This window comes from Neodiprion lecontei, chromosome 7, assembly GCF_021901455.1.
Source record: "Neodiprion lecontei isolate iyNeoLeco1 chromosome 7, iyNeoLeco1.1, whole genome shotgun sequence".
Lineage (NCBI taxonomy): Eukaryota > Metazoa > Arthropoda > Insecta > Hymenoptera > Diprionidae > Neodiprion > Neodiprion lecontei.
In genome coordinates, this window is record NC_060266.1 from 2,259,119 (window position 1) to 2,277,400 (window position 18,282).

Sequence of the window (18,282 nt, forward strand, 5' to 3'; positions counted from 1 at the left end):
ACATAACTTATCAAAATTTTAATACATGAATTTCTTACCTCCAACCGAATTCAATGAATTAATCAATTGCTGGCTTTAATTACAGTCGGTATTATTGAAAACTTTAACAATCTCAATTGAAAACAAAAACAAACCTGAGAAGATCGTTTCATTTCAACGATCAATCGGATATTCATACATAGAGCCAGGATGAGCATGTGTTAAAAATTACAAAATATGTAGATACAACATAGACCTAAGAAATTAAAATATGTAGTAAAAAAAAAAAAAAAGTATGGAAAGTAGAAACTGCATTTACCGATTCCAAACATCATGCTTTATATAGACAACCAAACGAGGAATGAAAATGATTTGAATAACAAATGTGTAGGCATTCAGATCCTAAATCTCTGAAATCGCGTGACATTCGTCTGGATGAAAAAAAAGGAAATGCTCGAAAAATTTAATCAAAAAACAAGAAAAATTGTGAAAAAAATGAGTAAGCGTCGAGTCTCGTCTCTCGTTTACCCTCTCGTACGCCTTCTGGGTCTTCTGGGTGTCGGGGGGGTGAATGAAGGAGGGGGGCTATAAAAGTAGGAGCACGAGCCGAGCCGGTGTGGTGCCGGGTGGTGCAGCTGCGGACGCGTGCGGCTCGGCGCCCCTTGCAGGAGTTTTATTTTACCTTTGGGTGCCTTATGGGGCCTGTTTGGGGGTCCGATCCCCCGTCCACCGTTCCCCGCCGACGACGGCACCAGGTACCTACCCACCTTCCTCGGCGAAACTAGCCCCCTTCAAGTTTTTCCCCCTTCGCCGTGTGTGCGCCCGGACACTTACGACGGCTCCCCCCCGTCAGCGTCGACGAACGCGTCATGCTTCACGGGCGCCCCATCTGCCGCCCCTAACCAGTGTGTGACGTCAGGTATGACGCCGAGTCGACGAAGTCCGTGCGTACGATCGAGAAACCGGCGCCAGCAATGCGAGTCGCAGAATTTTTACGAACGCGGATACCCGATGAGGATATTGTAATTTAGACGATATTTCGGAGGTGAAATCGGTTGCAGATCGGTTGGGAATCGGTTTTGGATATCACGATGATCGTATGTTGTAAATAATGGTAGAAATGATCGGGGAATTGTTAATGAGAATCGATCGATTTATGCGCACTGACTTGAATCGCTCGAAGATCGGTTGGAAATCGAGGCTGGATCTAACGATCGTTTTGAAAACTGATTGATGAGGTTATTGAATCTTGGAAAAATAAAGACTAAACCAAAAGATCGGTTTTGAGATCGTGAAGATGTTGAACTTCAAGATCGTATTTAATTGAATTAAAACTTTCTAAGATCTAGAGAGAATTATTAATTTAATTTCAACGATTTTAAAAATATTCTAGAAAAATCTAGATAAAATGAATCGTTAACAAAATCCAGATCAATGTTTTATACAACAGAGCTGAATATTACGTAAATCTGAAATTCAGAGAAATATTTCACAAGACGTAGACCGATACCAAACGATCGTAAAAGAAATCGGTATGAATTAAAAAATCACCTAACCATAGTTTCTGGAAGCAGTATCGACCGAATGCCCATTAAAAATCTAATCCCTGCGAGTAGTGATTGAGAAAAAATGAAGCATCGCGTCGGGCTTGATAAAGAAAAGAAGAAGAATGAGCTAGAATAGAACTTTCTGATTTATATTTTAAGTCGAGGGGAGCGATGACATACATCTATAAAAAAAAAAAACGAAACAGACTGTGCAGTCTCGGGAGGTGAGGGTGGCAGAAAGGAATGAGGAGACGGTTAACAGGATGTTTGCTATCTCGCGACGACCGTTGCGGTCCGACCCCCCGGCTGTGTAACCGGTCGTCTTAATCTTGAAGAAGATCTTTGCCTTGCACGGTGGTACGATTAGATCGGTTTCTGTGTGAAAGAAACGGTGACTTTTTAAATGTATAACTTCAGATACGAGAGGCGTCGCAAATAACGCTGCTTTCTTTATTTTCCCGGCGGGAGACGTGTTTTTTTTTTTTTTTTAGCGATATGAATTTTTCGAAATCGGCGATCTGAGAACTGAAAGAGGGGTAAAGGAGCAATAAATGGGTGTGAAAAAAAAAAAAAAAAAAATTGACCAGCGTCGAATTAATCTTCTGGGCGTCGTCGAGGCGCTGGAAGAGGAGGCGGTGAGGGCAATTTATGTTTCTCGTCGTTATCCGGGAGGCGTATTTTATATCTCGTAAATTAATACGCAGTCACTCGCGCTGCTAGCTGGGTTATGTCGTTATTTCAACACTTGGAGAAACAGCGTGCGAGCCTGAACGCGTATATGTTACAACATTACGCGTAATACTAATTCTTTATCGTAAAGTAGCATGCGAGAGAGAGAGGAAGAGAGACGGAGACGGAGACGGAATCCTTTTAGATGATACGAAGGAAGAGCGAGAGGCAGCTAATTACGGGGGCGGTGTAGACAGAAACCGCCAGAATACGAATGTGTGCGACCGTGTGTGTGAAGATACCGCCTCACCGATACCTTGACCCAAAAAAAAAAAAAAAAAAACAAAACGGGATCGCTCTGTCCGCAGACTGGGAGGCTCCGCGTTGGGAAATTTTTCAGATCTCGGAGAACTGAGTTTGTTAATATTGTTATTATTATTGTACTTAATTGCACTGTGAAACGACGATCAATTTCTAAGTAATTAGGTATATAAAAAAGTTTTTCCTGAAAGTCGTCGGAAAACCGATAATTCGATACTTTTGATCGGAATGAAATCTTAACAACGATATTCTGTTGAATCAGACCCATAATGAGGCTGAAGAATTTTCGTAAACCAATCTAATTTAACCTGAAACGTGAAAATATGGTCCCAACTCGAACTGACCTAAATTCGAATTCGAAAATCATTCAATATAAAATGCGTCGACCGTCTTGAATGACAGAATTGAGGAACCAACGTGAAATATTCTCGAAACCCAACCCGATTTAACTTCAAACGTGACGATATGGTTTGAACTCGATCTGACCTAACCTCGAATTCGAAAATCATCGAAAAAAAAGCGTCTACCGCCTCTGAGGAAAAAATTTCAGAACCAGCGTCGATCGTCGATATCGCAACGTGCGGTACGCAGGGTACGCAGGGTGGGCATTAGGTGGAGGAAAAGGGGGGCCCCCTTGCCTCGTGACGATGCGAAGCGTCGCGGCACACGTCACGGAACATCTGCCGGTAGCGCGTGCCCCCTTTCTTTTCCCCTTAAGCAGGGAGCATCGTGACGGGGGCTGAGGGTTAGCTCGCCTCGTCGCATAGGTGAAACGCCTAGGAGGGCGAAGCCAAAACGCGTGAGACAAAGACGCGGGCACCTATGACGTACGCGAGGGCCCTGCAGCTGCCGGGTATGACGTGATCCTGGGTCTTGCGCCCCTCTTTCGATTCCCTTTCGATTTCTGGCTCGCTTTATGCCTCGGGCCCCGAACGGGGGACGGCGCGCGCCGTCTATGAAAGAAAGAATTAGCCGCTGCAGCCGAGGGGCCCCGTGCCCTTCCTCATCCCCCCCCGTCCGCCCTTCGAGATGGATTTACGGGGGGTGAACCGCGTCCGACGAGCTCCGGGAAAACCCCGCTTAGCGAACCTCGAGTCTAGACGACCGCGCGAGCCGATCGAAATCCTCAATCACTTTATCCTAATCTCAATCTTGGCCTTGATTTACGAACCGCAGGTGTCGCTTTAGCCTGGAAAAATTCAGGTGCTTGTTTAACCATGGCGTGATCTTGAAGACGGAATTTTTAAGACCGATTCGGATCGATCAGAATCAGTTTTTGACAATGGATCAACAACTTGATCTATTAGCTGATCTTTGAAACAACTTCACAGGATTCTGAACGAGTTTCTCGGGATTTGAAAGAGATTTTACAGCAATGATTAACGACAGCTCGATATTTTTTAAACTCATTTATAACGTGGAAAATATTTTCAAATCCGCGAGATGTTTGAAACAAAAATACCATGAAGACGGATTTTTTAACATCGATTTAGATCAATCAGGATCAGTTTTTGACAGAGGCTCGACAGTTTACAAATATTGACAAAATTCAACACGATACTTATCCTGTAAGCTAATCTCGAAACAACTTGAGAGAATTCGAAAAATGTTTCCAAGGATTTGAGAACTGTATTCAAATAATTCGAAATTGATTGCTTACGGTCTCTGTAACACCCACTTATAACGACAAAATATCTCGAACTGTTTGAAATACTTCAAACAGATTCGATCGTGATTTTGACCAGTCTTATACAACGTCGCGATACGAAATTGAGAAACTCGCGTGCCCCCTAAAATGAACCAAAGAATCTAACCACCCCTAAAAAGGGTGGTTGTAAAAAAGGGATAGAGAAAGGTTCTAATGAAAGCCGGCCGTCCGACTTGGCCTGAAAAAGCCGTCTAGGCCGATGGCGATGTACCTGAACGAAGCCAAACCTGCTGGAAGGCAAGGCCGTTTTGCATACCAACCCTTGCTCGTGCTGGAGAAGAAGATGACGAGAATTTTAATGGGATCCGGATCCAACCGGAACTGCAGCCTGCAGCATGCAGTCTGCCGTGCAGACTTTCAGGGACGCCTTTTCTCGCTTCGGTTTCGACTCCTGCAGAAGCCACCCCTGATAGTCAGGTCAAATTTAACCCCAATAGAAGCGCGCGGCACGCGCGATTTCGAAACAATCGAGGGCACCCAACTGCGCGAATTAACTCTGACATATTCGAAAAATGTAATCGAAATTATTTCCACAAAAATGAACAATAACGATTTCGAAAATATAGTTCAAATTTCATTTCATCTCGTGAGGTAAATTTTATCCTACAGAGATTAAAAAAAAAAAAAGATATCGTGTCAATAGCTTCGTTCAAATTATTCGATTACAAAAATTGAGATTCGTTTTGTAGAAAAATTAAACGAATTTATTTATTTCTTTGACAAAATATTAACTCACACTGAAACATTGTTATTTCAAAATTAATTTCACTAAGATAAAATCGTATTTTCGTTATTTTATCTCAAAGGGTTGTGCACTCGATAACAATTTTTCCAATTTTCGTTATATACTCTCGTCCTTCAACCGATAAAGTGTGTTATCTGTTATGTGAAAAACTATTAAATTTAATCAAAGCAATTCACGAAGTGCTTTCACGATTGCTTTTCAAAATTTAATTACTTCAATCTCGTTTCGACGAATTCTCGTTTTTGCATGCAGTAAGCACTTGAATTTTCAAGTAAGAATTTCGTCACTTAGCCTGTGTAAAACTTGTGAATCGCTAGTCAAATTACGGGACACAATCGCTTGCGATAATTAGCGGTAATAAATTTCATCCACTCTCCGATAATGTGATTTTTTGTTTGGTTTTTTTTTCCTTCTCTCTCTCTCATCTCTTTTGACTAAATATTGTTGAAGAATGGACGCGACGGGACTAATTATTGCAACGATTATCGGGAATTTCGTTACTATCGTCGATTAAAATTTTGTACCTACGAACAGATGCAGCGTGTCTCCGAAACTTGGAGACACACGGCGCCAAGGCGTACCTGGAGAATTTGGATTGAATAGCAAAGTTTATCCGTGAAGGGGAAGGGGGTTATTTTGAATATTGAAAGACGAGGCGCGTCCATAGAGATCGGTGAAACCCTTGCAATTTCGGATTGGCGCATCTGTCCCTCGTGTTATACCGATGAAAAAGGGTTTTTCGAAAATACAGATGTTTCGATTCACGCGCGAGCCGCACCTTCTTATGCAGCCGGTAATATAACCCGAATACGGAAACTAAGAGATGCGGGAAGAGAGAGACGAAGGCCGAGCTAGCAAAGAGAGAATAGAAAAAGGGGGAGAAAGGCAACCAGGTCCATTCGAGTGGAGCAAAATTTTCAATTTCTTCTTTCACACACCCGGGGATGCAAAGAAATCGGGAAAATTCAAACTCTCAAGATCTTTCCGAGAACCGCAATCCAGGGTTACTTCAATGCCGATGACGATACTTCATGGGGTTAAAACGCCATGAAACCAGACACACACGTACACGTATAGATATGCGATACGTTGTGTGTGATATGAAAAATTTACACACCTGCCTTCAATCTTTTTTTTTTTTATCCTGATTTTTCTATTTTCTCTTTCTTTCTCTTATTTGCGTTCAGTTTCTTTCAAAATTATAAATTTACGGCACAAATTGTGAATTTTTCGATGACTAAAACCAATAGCTGGAAGGTTAGCGACGACAAATAAATTTTTCGGGAATTTTAGAACCAAGGTTCAAAGAGATACAACGAAAAACGGTCAATAATTTGGACAGGGTCAATAACTGGTTCACTCACCTTACTTAGTTAGAATAAAAATGTGACAAGAACCGAATTTCAAATTCATTTTCAACCGTGGATTGAAATCCAAAAATCGTTCTATAAATTGGTTCGAAGTTTTTAGTGCCAAATGCGGTGTAAAAAAAAAAAAAAAAACTAACAATAGATCCGAATTTTCACGTTCCTGCACTTCAACATTAAGTTATCCGCACTCGCGGTTGGTATTTTATTATTAATAATTACGAATTTCGCTCCGACCGAGCGTCATTTTTCCAGCAGGTCAAGTCCTTCGTTTTTCATCCTAGCGGACGGTCCAAGCTGCCGGGCGATCAATGAATTGAAACGTCCGTCTGTCCTTGTTTTTTTCATTTTTTGGTCAGCCCGCTCCGTCCTTCTCTCCACACATTCGCACTGATGCTGCGCCGGCAGCCCGGCCGTTCGGTCTCTCCTCTCCTCTCCTCTTCTCGAGAGCGAGAGAGAGAGAGAGAGAAAGAGGATGGCTGGTGCTAGTCGGTGGCCTCTGCATCTCGTCTCCCTCTCTCTCCCTCTCCACGGTTCATCTACCGCTCCTCTTTTTTAATTCCTTTTTTGACTCGATTTCCCTCCCTTTCTCCCTCCCGCCTTTCTCTCTCTCTCTCTCTCTCTCTCTCTCTCTCTCTCTCTCTCGCTCGGGAATTCCCCCGCCGCCGCTCGCGTGGCGCACTGCACGTTATCCCGATGCGTGGACGCAGAACGCCAAACATGCACACGGCCGACTCGAATCTCAATCACGCCTGCACGTGTACGTGCGGGGAGATAAATCTGACCGCCACCCATCTGCAACGGGTCCTGGACCCCGAGCCTTTCGCGATCTCCGAACAGTACGATTTCGAAAACGTTTTAATCAGGTTCCTTTTCAAAAGCCGTGACTGGACTTTGTTCAAGCTTTTTCTTCAGAGAAAAATAAGGAATTTAAATTGTTCGGGAAGATATCAATGATTCGAATCGCAAGATTAAAAGCTCGAAAGCTACTTCAAGGATCTCGGACACTTTGAAAAGTTTGATAGAAACGTCAAATGATTAATTTTTTTTTTTTTGTTAAAGATAATCGTCAATTTCGCATCGTTGAGTACGATAATTTGGAAAAGACAAAACAGGTGCCGTCACCTTTTACGAATACCATGAAAGCCTTTTTTCTGATAAACCGTAGGAGAAACGGGAATTAGTAAAATGAGACCAGTGATGCGGGACTTTGCTAGAAATGCAAATGGAAGTAAACTGTTCCTTCACGATCTCGAATCGTTGAAATGTTATATTATGAGATAAATCCGGTGCTGGCATCTGCTGATAAAACAAGAACAGCGAGAGAACGATATCGAGACTTCCTCCTCACTTTTTTCCTTCATCGAGATCGAGTTGCAATAAGAAATAGATTAGGTACCTAGTCATTTTCGTGGAGTACGATAAGGTTGGAATGCGGAATGTTGATTCGTTTCTCTTTCTCCTGGGTTTTTTTCACAGTGCATTGTTTCATTCGAGCTCGCGGAAGACGGTGCTGATGAATTACCGTGCGTAATCTAACAGGAAATACGATTTGCTCGAAGTTTTTATTGCACGAAAAGGCGCTGCAGCACGGCAGTTGGAAATCGTTGAAATTACAAAAATTCTAACAGGACTTGTATACCTTTTTTTGGAATTAACAGCTAACTGCTATTATCTCCCGCTGTGAGAGGAGCCGAGTCGGAGTGCAGGTTGAATTTTCCACCCTGTCAAAAATGAAACTTTTCTTCGTCTTTTCACCCCGACCCGGAAGAGGAAGAACGAGAGCCAGGCGGCACGCGTGCTTGGAATAATCGTCAGTCACGGACTATCGAGTGGATCGTAAAGAGGCGAAAACCGGTCGAAGACGTCGCGATTGTAAAAGCCCAGCTGCCCTGCGTGGCCGTCGCGTCTCAAATCGACCAGTGATGACTTTGCCAAATTTAACCGTAATTAATCCCCTCGTCGTATATAACGCGAGCTGGCTCGTCTGCCGGGGGAAAGACGCCAGAAAATTAACCGTGGCTAGGCGGTGAATGGGGTGAACAAAAAAGAAAAATGGACTCGGTGTTATATAACCTTATTGTTAGACGGCGGTTGTGTGACACTGATCGCTGTGAAAAAATTGAGGAAAAGGAGAAATCTAACAAGCGTTTGTTGATTATTAATAAAAAAAAAATTAACACGGCTCGTTCACTCGGTTCTTTGTTTATTGAATTATTAGCGCATGGTTCACTCACCGTTTTGTTGATATCCTGGCTGTGTATGCAGCGATAAGTCGACAATGATCGAAGAAGATGAATAACGCCTTGTGAGCCGAACGAACCTGATAACAAAAGAGAGAAAATCGGACATTAAACTGCTGTGTGATTTGTAGTTTGCAATAAATTACTGCAAAACAATTTCCCATCCATTTGTGCGTATTTAATTTTTTTCTTTTAGTCTAGATTCGCGACCAGGTTGATGAGAGTAATAAATGAAAAGTTCGTTGAGTGTTGGTCAATATGTATATTTATACAATAGTAAACGACGGAGGGAACGTAGTTTACTATTGTTGTAAATACACGTATTGACGAACACTCCGTTTATTTGATTTCTTTCAATTTTTTTTTTTTTTTTATTCTTTACAAAATGACATTGATCCCAGAAACGATATCGTATATATAATAATTGTTTCAAGACAGCGAGAAATAAATCGTCAAAAGCAAAGCGACAAAGACGGGGAAAAAGATACGGGGTTGATTTTATTATTTCGTTCCTTGAAGGAGAAGGGAACGCGGATACATGTGTATGTACGAGTATACCGTCCTCGTTTCTCAACGCCTCGACGTTCCAGCAGTGGATACGCGTGGCCGAAAAACGCGATCAAAGTAAGTCGGCGTCGTCCCTTTTCAAAAGAATACAAGATGAAAAATAAGCAACAAACAAAAAATTAAATAAAGATATATAAAAAAAAAAAAAAACGCGAAAAGCTGGAGGGAACATGACGTCAGTGACCCGTTCTCGACATCCTTTTTCCAAATAAAAAGATGTACAAAAAAACTTTGAAATATCCGTCAACTCGTTCTTGAGAATAACCAATTATGAACAAAATCTGCAATCTATTTATTTTTAATTTTACTGGAAGTTGTTTAACAGAATATATTGTTTTCTTTTTGATTCTGAGATATCCTTGCAGAAAAAGGGGTATGGACTGAATGTTCGAATTGTTTCAAGTACGACGATGTTGATTTATCGTTTAAGCAAGTTGTTCTTTGGTTTTTTTTTTTTTTTTTTTTTACTTCAAAAATTTGGCAAACGATACAATCGCATCCGTCTTGGGTTTGTCGTTTCGTCTGCTCGTTTAACCGCTTCACCTCGCGATACCCACAACCCGTAGATCTTGCCACGCGTAGAAACTTGCCATATAATATAGAGCAGAGAGATATCGGAGGAATTCCGCAAATCAGGATACTCGCCGAGTGTACCAGGATTCACGTGAAACGAGACGAGTCAAGACGAGACGAAACGAGACGAAACGAAAGGTTGGACGATGATAAAAGGCGAAAAGAAGAAAAAAAAAAACGCGGAAGCTCTTCCCCCTCTTCGGAAAACAAGGAAAACGAAATGGAGAGAAAAAAAAAAAAAAAAACCTAGAAAAAAGTTGAAGGCAAAAAAAAAGAAAAAAAAAAAAAACGGATCAGTAGGTAGAGGCAGCCAGCGTCCGAATGGTCGTTGCAGGTTCGTCGCTCGGTCCGGTTTTCGCGTCTGCGAATCCGCGGGGTCGCGAGGGGTGGTGGATTGTAGGGCGGGGGTGGAAGTGGGCGTGGCCAGCTTGTGCAGTTCTCGATCGAGGAAAGAGATGTCCGAGAGGACCAACGGCTGCCGGCTGGACCCGACTCTCTCTCGGGCGGAGGAAGTGAGAGAGAGAGAGAGAGAGAGAGAGAGAGAGAGAGAGAGAGAGGGAGAGGGAGGGTGGGAGTGCAGTGGCAGGGTAAGAGAGTGTGTGTTGCGAATCGCTTCGTGCGTGTGTCCATGATGCACGATACGGGCTCGGGGTAGTCGAGCGACGCGGCGGGAAGAAGGAAGGAAGGCGGGAAGGAAGGGGGTAAAAATCATTGCGCGGTCCGGCCGAGTCTGATCGATGCCTGCGCCCCCTTCCTCCCCCCCCCCCCCCCCCCCCGACATCCCCTTCCGCCTCCCGCTCACTGATCCCTGGGACTCACCGACCACTGACTGGCCAGACAAAAAATTGCCCGAGGTGCAACACGCGCGGCAGCAGCAGCAGCAGCTAGACGACGCTTCATGACCCCGCGTTATATATATGCGCGGGTTTGTGTGCGTGCATGTATGTATATATCATCAGCGTCCAGCCCGCCAATCGATGACGCTCAAAAAACTACCCCCGTGGTCCTGGGGTGGACGGATCGAACGCACGCCAAACTCCCGGGACGCTACCCGGATCCCGGTTTTAATCATTCCGAGACTTGATGTGCACCCACTGCAGTCATTCGGACCACTAATCATCCCGTCAATCCACCCCGGTCGGTTCAACTTTTTTTTTTTTCACCGTCGAGCGAAGCCCCGCCGGAAAGATCGTCGTGCGATTTTTATCATCGCGATTCCGCTTCCAGTTCTCGAAGTTCACGACTTTATCACGACGGACGGAATTGACAAACCCATGACGGAAATCTTCCTGCAAGGATGCAGTTTTTGAATAACCGTTGCACCGGAGCAACGGTGATCAGCCGGTATCTGCTCCCGCGTGAGGGAGAGGGAGAGGGATGCTGCAACTCTGTGCTGATACGCTTCCGGCAGTGAAAAAGCAGACGCTGAATTGTCGGCGCTGTTCGAGGGTTAACGACCCCTTGAAAGTCTGCCGCGATGCGGAGACAATGCGATCTTCCGAAATAGATCGAAAGTCCCGCGTAACTTTTCCAACTCGTCGAAACGTTTTGCGATGGACGGTTTTATCCACGTGTTTACTAATGGAAATTAAAACACCCGTTCTAAAGGTTCGAAAGTCAACGTCTTCAACGTCTGTTGTAATCTCCAATTTGTTCGTGCAATCTTTGAAAATCGTCTGCACTGGAGACTAGCGACAAAGTCCTACGCGACAGGTATATAATACCAGGTGAATGGGCTGTGTTTGGAAACTTGGAAGGGCCTCTTGGAACTTGGTTCAAACTTGTAACGAAGGCGGCGGCGGGTCAACGCGGGGTAGAAACTGACCGTCGTCGAGGTAATGGAACGACGTCACGATGAGCGGGATGGAAGGGGTTCAAAACTGGAGAACGAAATCGTGAGGGGGGGGGGGGAGGTGAAGCTTGGAAGGTTTCAAATCGTGCCTATTTTCAGGGGTTTTTTTTTTAACGAATTTCAGAGGTTTGTAATTTATAGTTTCAAAAAAAGTTTAGCATTGTTTCGTTGAATTTAATAAGTAGCTAACGACTCCTGATATCACCGTCCAACTTGTAACTGATATAAAAATTTTTTCGAGTTAACAAAACTTTTCGAATTCGAGTTTGTAGTTCAAGTGTTGAATAAAAAAAATTTATTTTCAAATTTATACGTCTATGACTGAAATATTTCATTTTTCGACCAAGAAATGGTTGACATAATTTTTATAAAAAAATGTTGGGCTTGATATTCAAAAAATCTAGTCACTAGCTCGAATCGATAAACAACTCTTTCAGACTGTATCAAAATTTCAACACGGACGAATAATTATTGACCGAATATGTGCGCCATGTCACCATTTTGTTATTAATTACAAGTAAAAAAAAAAATTCTACAATGTCGTCCTAACTACAAATAATAAAGTCCTCGAATTAAAATCGTTCCAAGTGTTTTGATTTTCTGTAGAAAAAAAAAAGAAAACCAACTCCTAAAAATAGGTATTATTTTAAACCGTCAAAGCTGAATCCCCCCCCTCCTTCACAACGTCGTATCGGGGGTGTAACCCGATTCTTGAAACGTCGTTAAAGTCGCGAGGTCGTCACCTTTCCATAGATAATTTTCAAAGTTTGCAGCGAGCAAACCGTCGCGCTTCGCGATGAAAGAGAAAGAGAAAGATGAGGGATAGGTAAGTGAGTATAAGGCGACGAGTAAAGTGAAGTACGAAGCGCACAGGTGCCCGTGTGGATGGCGGCGAGGAATGCGGCTCAACTACGACTCGACGACCCGTAGTTTAACCATTTTCCTTGAATAGACACGAGGAGGGGGGTTGGAGGTTGGCGCGAGATACGCCGGGGGATGTTTGGTCCTGGGCGTGAATCGGGCTCCGGTTAAACCGGGGGTCAAAACTTCCCCGAGATTTGTTTAGAACAGATAACAGATGCAGGGGTGTGCGTGTGTCTCGCGGCCCCGACCGGCATGTGCCGCTTTCTTAATGACGGAAGAAATTCTATATCGTACACGCGCATCCGTTTAGGATAAACCGGTAGGATGACGACGACGACGAAGCGACGCCTCGGGACCGCTCGACGTTTTGTTGCAGGCGCGAGTCACCAGGAGCTAAGGACCGCGGGGCGCGTCCCGGAAAAAGTGGAAAAAATATACGCGAACTCGCGTCATTAACGGGAAACGGCGCTTCGTGTCTCTCCCTACCTACGCTTATGCCCGCTTATACGACTCAGAAACTGTTGATTACTTTTTACATGGTTAGCGAGACGACGAGGAGACTTAGAATAAGGAGAAACACCGATGAACCGAACATGTTCTTAAGGAAGTTGAAACGGCGTTACGCAGTTAATCGAAATTTAATTGATAACTTCAATTTTCTTTCATTCCTCCGCAAGAACACGTGTAAAATGAACGAAGACACGTTTGCTTGTATCTCATAAACAATCCCGTGAATGGATAAAAAATTTTAATCTGGAGAATCTCAAATTTTGATCTTTGAATCTGAAATAGGTATTATTAAGATAAGTGTACCGATTATTGACCCTTTTTGTGAATTTCTCGATAACTAAAACCAATTGCTAAAAGGTTAGAGACTAAAAATTTAAGTATTTTGGTAATTTTATAACTGAGGATCAAAAAGAAACAATAAAAGAAAAAGGTTGACAACTTTGACAGGGTCCAATAACCGGTACACTCACCTTAAGGGGTACTTTTTCTTATCCTTCTACTTTTACCGCAGGTGAAAATGTGTTAAGAATCGAGGGTGTTGCGCAGACGTTCGAAGACAGGGTCTGCCTGCCGGGTATTTAGTGGTTGAACCGGCTCGGCCCGGGTCGAAGTTCCAACTGCAATTTAGCATTTCGTGACTGGGGAGAATCTTGCATTTTTCTTGGTCAAACAAGCTGCATATACGTCTATCACTCCATCACGGAAACGGTATGCACTATACAGATATAGACACCATAGATAGGATATATATAAACTTCAGTGCCACCCTACGATGCACCGTTACCACGTGACGTTATATACCCATGACCAAAAGTACAGAGATCGTTGAATAGAGTCCCCTTTGCCCGTAGTTCCCATCTTGATGCTGTACCTAGAAAGCGACGATGACTGAGGAATTTAAAAATTTTCTTTTTATTTTCATTTCTTTTTCAACGCGTCCACTCGAGGCGAGCCGCGGCCACGTTCGGTTGTTAGCCAGCTGGCTAATTTCCAATGCAGGAAGCAAAAACGGAGAGAAAAAAAAAAAAAAGAAAGAAAGCGCGCAAAATAGATGGAATCATGAAAGCCCGGGGTCGACCGGTCATTCGATGACCCTCTCTCCGATTATCCGAGCACCGAGAGGGAGTCATCGGCATTCAATGATTTTGCCCCCTTTTTACTGCCGCCGCTGCAGCAATGCCGGCGCGCCTTTCAATGACCGATGCACGGACTGGCCAGCCCAACTCTGTCCGTCTCTCCCCCTGAAATGCTGTTGAAACGAAAGCCGCGCCCGGAGGAAGAGGAAGAGGAAGAGGAAGAGGAAGAGGAGGCGGAGGCCGAGGATGAGGAAGAAGGCTTTTCGATGATTCTCCCGCATAGAATGCACCCTTCCTATACCTTCGTCGCTCCGACTCCCGCGATTGGGGCTCGCCAAGTTGGGTTAGGTTAGGTTGAAACCGGCTCGTTTCGATCCCTTCCCTCCTGTATTTTCAGTGCTTGTTTTCGCGAAGGGAATTCGCGAGATGGGAAAAACGCGAAGCAGGAACGGTAATCGGAAATGAAAAACTATGTCATTTTTTATCCCCTTCAAACTACCCTCATTGATTCTTCATCGCACGTCGTTCTTGATTTTGGTTTGCTATTTTGTGTCGATCATTTTCTCACATGTTTCATCCCGGTATGGAAATAATTAAGAGTGATTTACAAATGATCGTTTATTTCGTTTTAAAACCGATCGAAGTTGATGAGATTTGTCCTTATTGACTAGGGGTGAATTTACCGAATACCCTTATATATTCGTGCAAATTTTTCATCCGGCATATTTTTTTCTTCACCGGAGGATGAAGAAGGGAGATTTTTCGCGTCCTCGTAACCTCGAGCCTGGTCGTCAATAGGGGGGTTGAAAGGGGGCCAGGCAGCCGCAGAGAGTAGGGTGAAGCGAATTTGAGAGCAGGGTAGAGTATCGAGACCGAGAGAGAGAGAGAGAGAGAGAGAGAGAGAGAGAGAGAGAGAAAGAGTGGACGCGGGCGGTAAGTACAAGTCGAAACGCGTGCCTAATTGGTTTTGTTAGATTTGCATTTATCGGCTGTGCGCCAATACAGACAGAAACCTACAAGCCGAAATTCGCAGTACGTACCTACATTGTAGGTGTGATGTGTTCGCCGGGCTTGTAGAGGTAGGACGGGGGGAGGGGGGCAGCCGATCGATTTTTCGAGAAGCCCCCCCCCCCTCCCGAAACCGTGTGTTAAACACTTGAAAAAAATCTTAATGCGCCTCTGACCCCGTCGGAAGTGGGGGTAGGGACAAAGTTTAAATTGGTCTGAGGCCGCTAGCGCTCCGAGCCTTCTCGGGAAGATACGAAACCGGGTAAAACACGACGTGCGTGTTAACCGAACGGAACACATGCAACGCTTTGATAAGCCTTCAAGCCCAACCTGACCTCACACGTGACTACGTAGTAAGCGCCTCGAAATCAACCCCGGAACGCGCTCTTATTTCCATCCCTCTATTCAATCCGATTCGAATTTCCCGCCGTGCGTCGAATAAGCGGAGCTTTTTCCAAGGTCTGTACCCGCTTCTTACTCTCTCAGAGAACGCCGTTCGAACGAGGGAGGGCTGCGAGAATCAGGGGGATGATTCGGTGTGGGGGGCGGGGGGGCGGGGAGGGGGAGGGTGGATAAGGGTTGCGGCGACGCCGAGGACGAGGGATCAGCGGGACGTCCGACAGCGCTTGTTTGTTTCTTTATTTGAATTTTATTATCCCATCCACTGTCCCCCCTCCCCCCCCCCCCCCCCTCGCTCCCTCGCCCTCCGCACCTTCGTCGTCTCACCCCCTCTTTCGAACATCTTTGTTACCGTAATTACCACCGTTCCTCTTATTTTCCCGTTCCGTTGCCTCGATTATTCTCAATTCTCGATCCTCTTATCCTTCGGTCACGAGCGTTGATCTAGGGGCTGGACAGTATAAGGTACTCAAAGTGAACCATCAGGGAATATCTATAACCAGTTTGCTCTACACTTTGTATTCAAGAAAATGAATCGATATACACCGGGTTGGAATTAATTACAAGGAAATTTGGTACAAGCGACTGATTATCAATTAGTTTATAGTCACCATTGATCAATTTTTTGATAATGGCAACTTTAGATCGATTCCGCGTCAGGTCTCAACGTAACCTCATTTTCGCACCAGCATCAAACTATCGCACAAGTAAGAAGAAAATCTAGAACCAGTGACACTACGTGGCGACAAATGCGAGTGAAAATAAAAAAAAAACAAGAAAACGGAAACTGATTGTCATTTTGTAGAACTAGAACCAAATCTATCAGCTATGATGAAGAAAGAAAGAAGACAACAGTTAATTATAACTATAAATTGTACGTTGGCACGTTAATCTTGATAAGGCAATAGTCAAGTGGAAGAAAAATTGGGATCTTCAACGCGTCTACGGAATGAAGATGATGATCCGTACAGCACGCGTATCCATCGGAGATGCGGAGTAAAGAAAGCACGGATAGAGAAGGGATGAAGGAAGAAAGGCGGGCTTGAGGGAAGGAAAATTCTTCATAAAAATATCCTCTGGGCTTTGACGCGTGTAACACCGCGGTTCTTAACGAGCCGAGAGTTATATAACGTCGTAACGATAATTTACCCACCCCGACGATTCCGCGGTAACATTCATCCGTGTGGAGAAAGCCTGACGCGGTGGGTTTAAATATCTTAATAAAGTGGTAACGGGTTCTGATTCGGTGATCGGGACTCCCTCGCCCATTCCATTCCATTCCATCCCTCCGGCCTCGAGCCTCGACGAACAAGGAGATGGAGAGAGAGAGAGAGAGAGAGAGAGAGAAAGAAAGAGATGTGAGGGTGGCGAAGTCAATGTTGGGAGAAAGAGACGGAGAACGAGAAAGAGCGGAGAGACGACGCAGTCGAAGGAACCCCAGGAGTGCCACCTACCGCGATGAGGAGGGCCACCGCACGTTGCAATGATATTGATTCCAATGCTCCTCACACCACGGGGGTTGCTTGAGGTTCGGGGCCAGCAGGCAGCAACCCCTTACTTTCGCCCCGGCGTGTTCGACTGGTTCCCCTTAATCCCCTTTTCGCGCGTTCTCCGAAACGCCGAAGAGATCCAGGATCCGAACAAGGAACGGATCTCACCGGTCTTCGGCAAGATCTTCGGGGGTGGAAAATGGGGCGGAACGTTGCGCGTTCCTCCCGCACCCTCGACCTTGATTTCACCGCGTCCACGTTTCGTGTATATTCTTCGTGATCCGGTGTAGAGCCTCTCCCTCTCTCTCTCTCTCTCTCTCTCTCTCTCGTTTGCTCCCCCGCGAAAGAAAGGGAGGCTGCCCGAAGAGAGGGAGGGAGGGAGTCAGGGAGACGCGGAGGGATCCCTGATTACTGCGGCTTCCGTCTTTGCGTCTTCCGCCTCCCGCCCTCTCGCCACTTCATCCACTTCATCCACTTCATACGCAGCGTCGTCGTCCCTCCCTCCCTCCCACCCTCTCTATCCCTCCCCGTCGCTCAGGGTCGATTCTTTCTCTCTGTTTAATTGATTTCTTAAGACCCGAAGGGGTTCGCCGGTCGCGGTAGGTTCGAATCGCGAACGAAACCAACCAACGCGGTGGTTTCTTCTACGTGGGATGCAGTTTTCATTCCGACAATTTTCTTTTCTTTTTTTTTTCTGCTCTCTTCTCCCCTCCTCTTTTATCCTCTTCTACTCCTCTCCTCCTTCTCCCGACTCTTTCGGCTGCTGCTGCTGCTGCTGCTGCAGTCACCGTCGCATGCAAGATATTGCCGCGACCCCGCGGGACACGCGACGAGACGACCGTAATCTCCAGGACGGCACTGGAGACGTATTAACAATCCCCTCGCCCCGCTTCCTGGTCTCCTCGACTGTACGCCCTGCACCCCGCAGCCTCATCCGAGACTGCAACTCCAGGAATCCGCAGGCTCTCCTCCTCCTCCTCCTCCTCCTCCCGTCTTGCCTTTGGAAGAGCGCGTCTAGCGAAACGGGACGTTCCGTCTCTGTCTCAGCTGATTTTCCCGTTTTCTACTTCGACCAGTTGCGACGTCGTCGTCGGTCTATGCCGACGATTTTTCTCATCTATTTTCCACCCCGGGGATCTCGAACAAAGATCAGCTCATCCTTGTCTCTCGGAGAAGAGATACCGGATGGAAACGAGGATGAAAATCGCCAGCCGCTCGTCTCTTCCTCATCTTCTTTCTCTAGTTTTTCTTCGCTGGTGAAAAATTCGCGAGCAAGCTCGGTTTCATTTTACAACCCCTTGACGATGACGAACGCGCAGCGCAGCGTCTTTGACGGGCTACGTAAGATAGGGGGCGAAAGTCGC

General features: G+C 45.2%; 2 long non-coding RNA genes across 2 annotated transcripts in view; one reads left to right on the top strand and one right to left on the bottom strand.

Annotated features, from left to right (window-relative positions):
- Nucleotides 1-18,282, bottom strand: part of LOC124295276 — a 214,209-nt gene that overhangs the window by 62,696 nt on the left and 133,231 nt on the right. Inside the window, exon 5 of the long non-coding RNA XR_006905174.1 lies at nucleotides 8,574-8,659. This is a non-coding gene — a long non-coding RNA (uncharacterized LOC124295276). The remainder of the gene's footprint in view (nucleotides 1-8,573; nucleotides 8,660-18,282) is intronic.
- Nucleotides 1-18,282, top strand: part of LOC107220764 — a 66,089-nt gene that overhangs the window by 33,679 nt on the left and 14,128 nt on the right. The gene's annotated exons all lie outside the window — the stretch shown is intronic.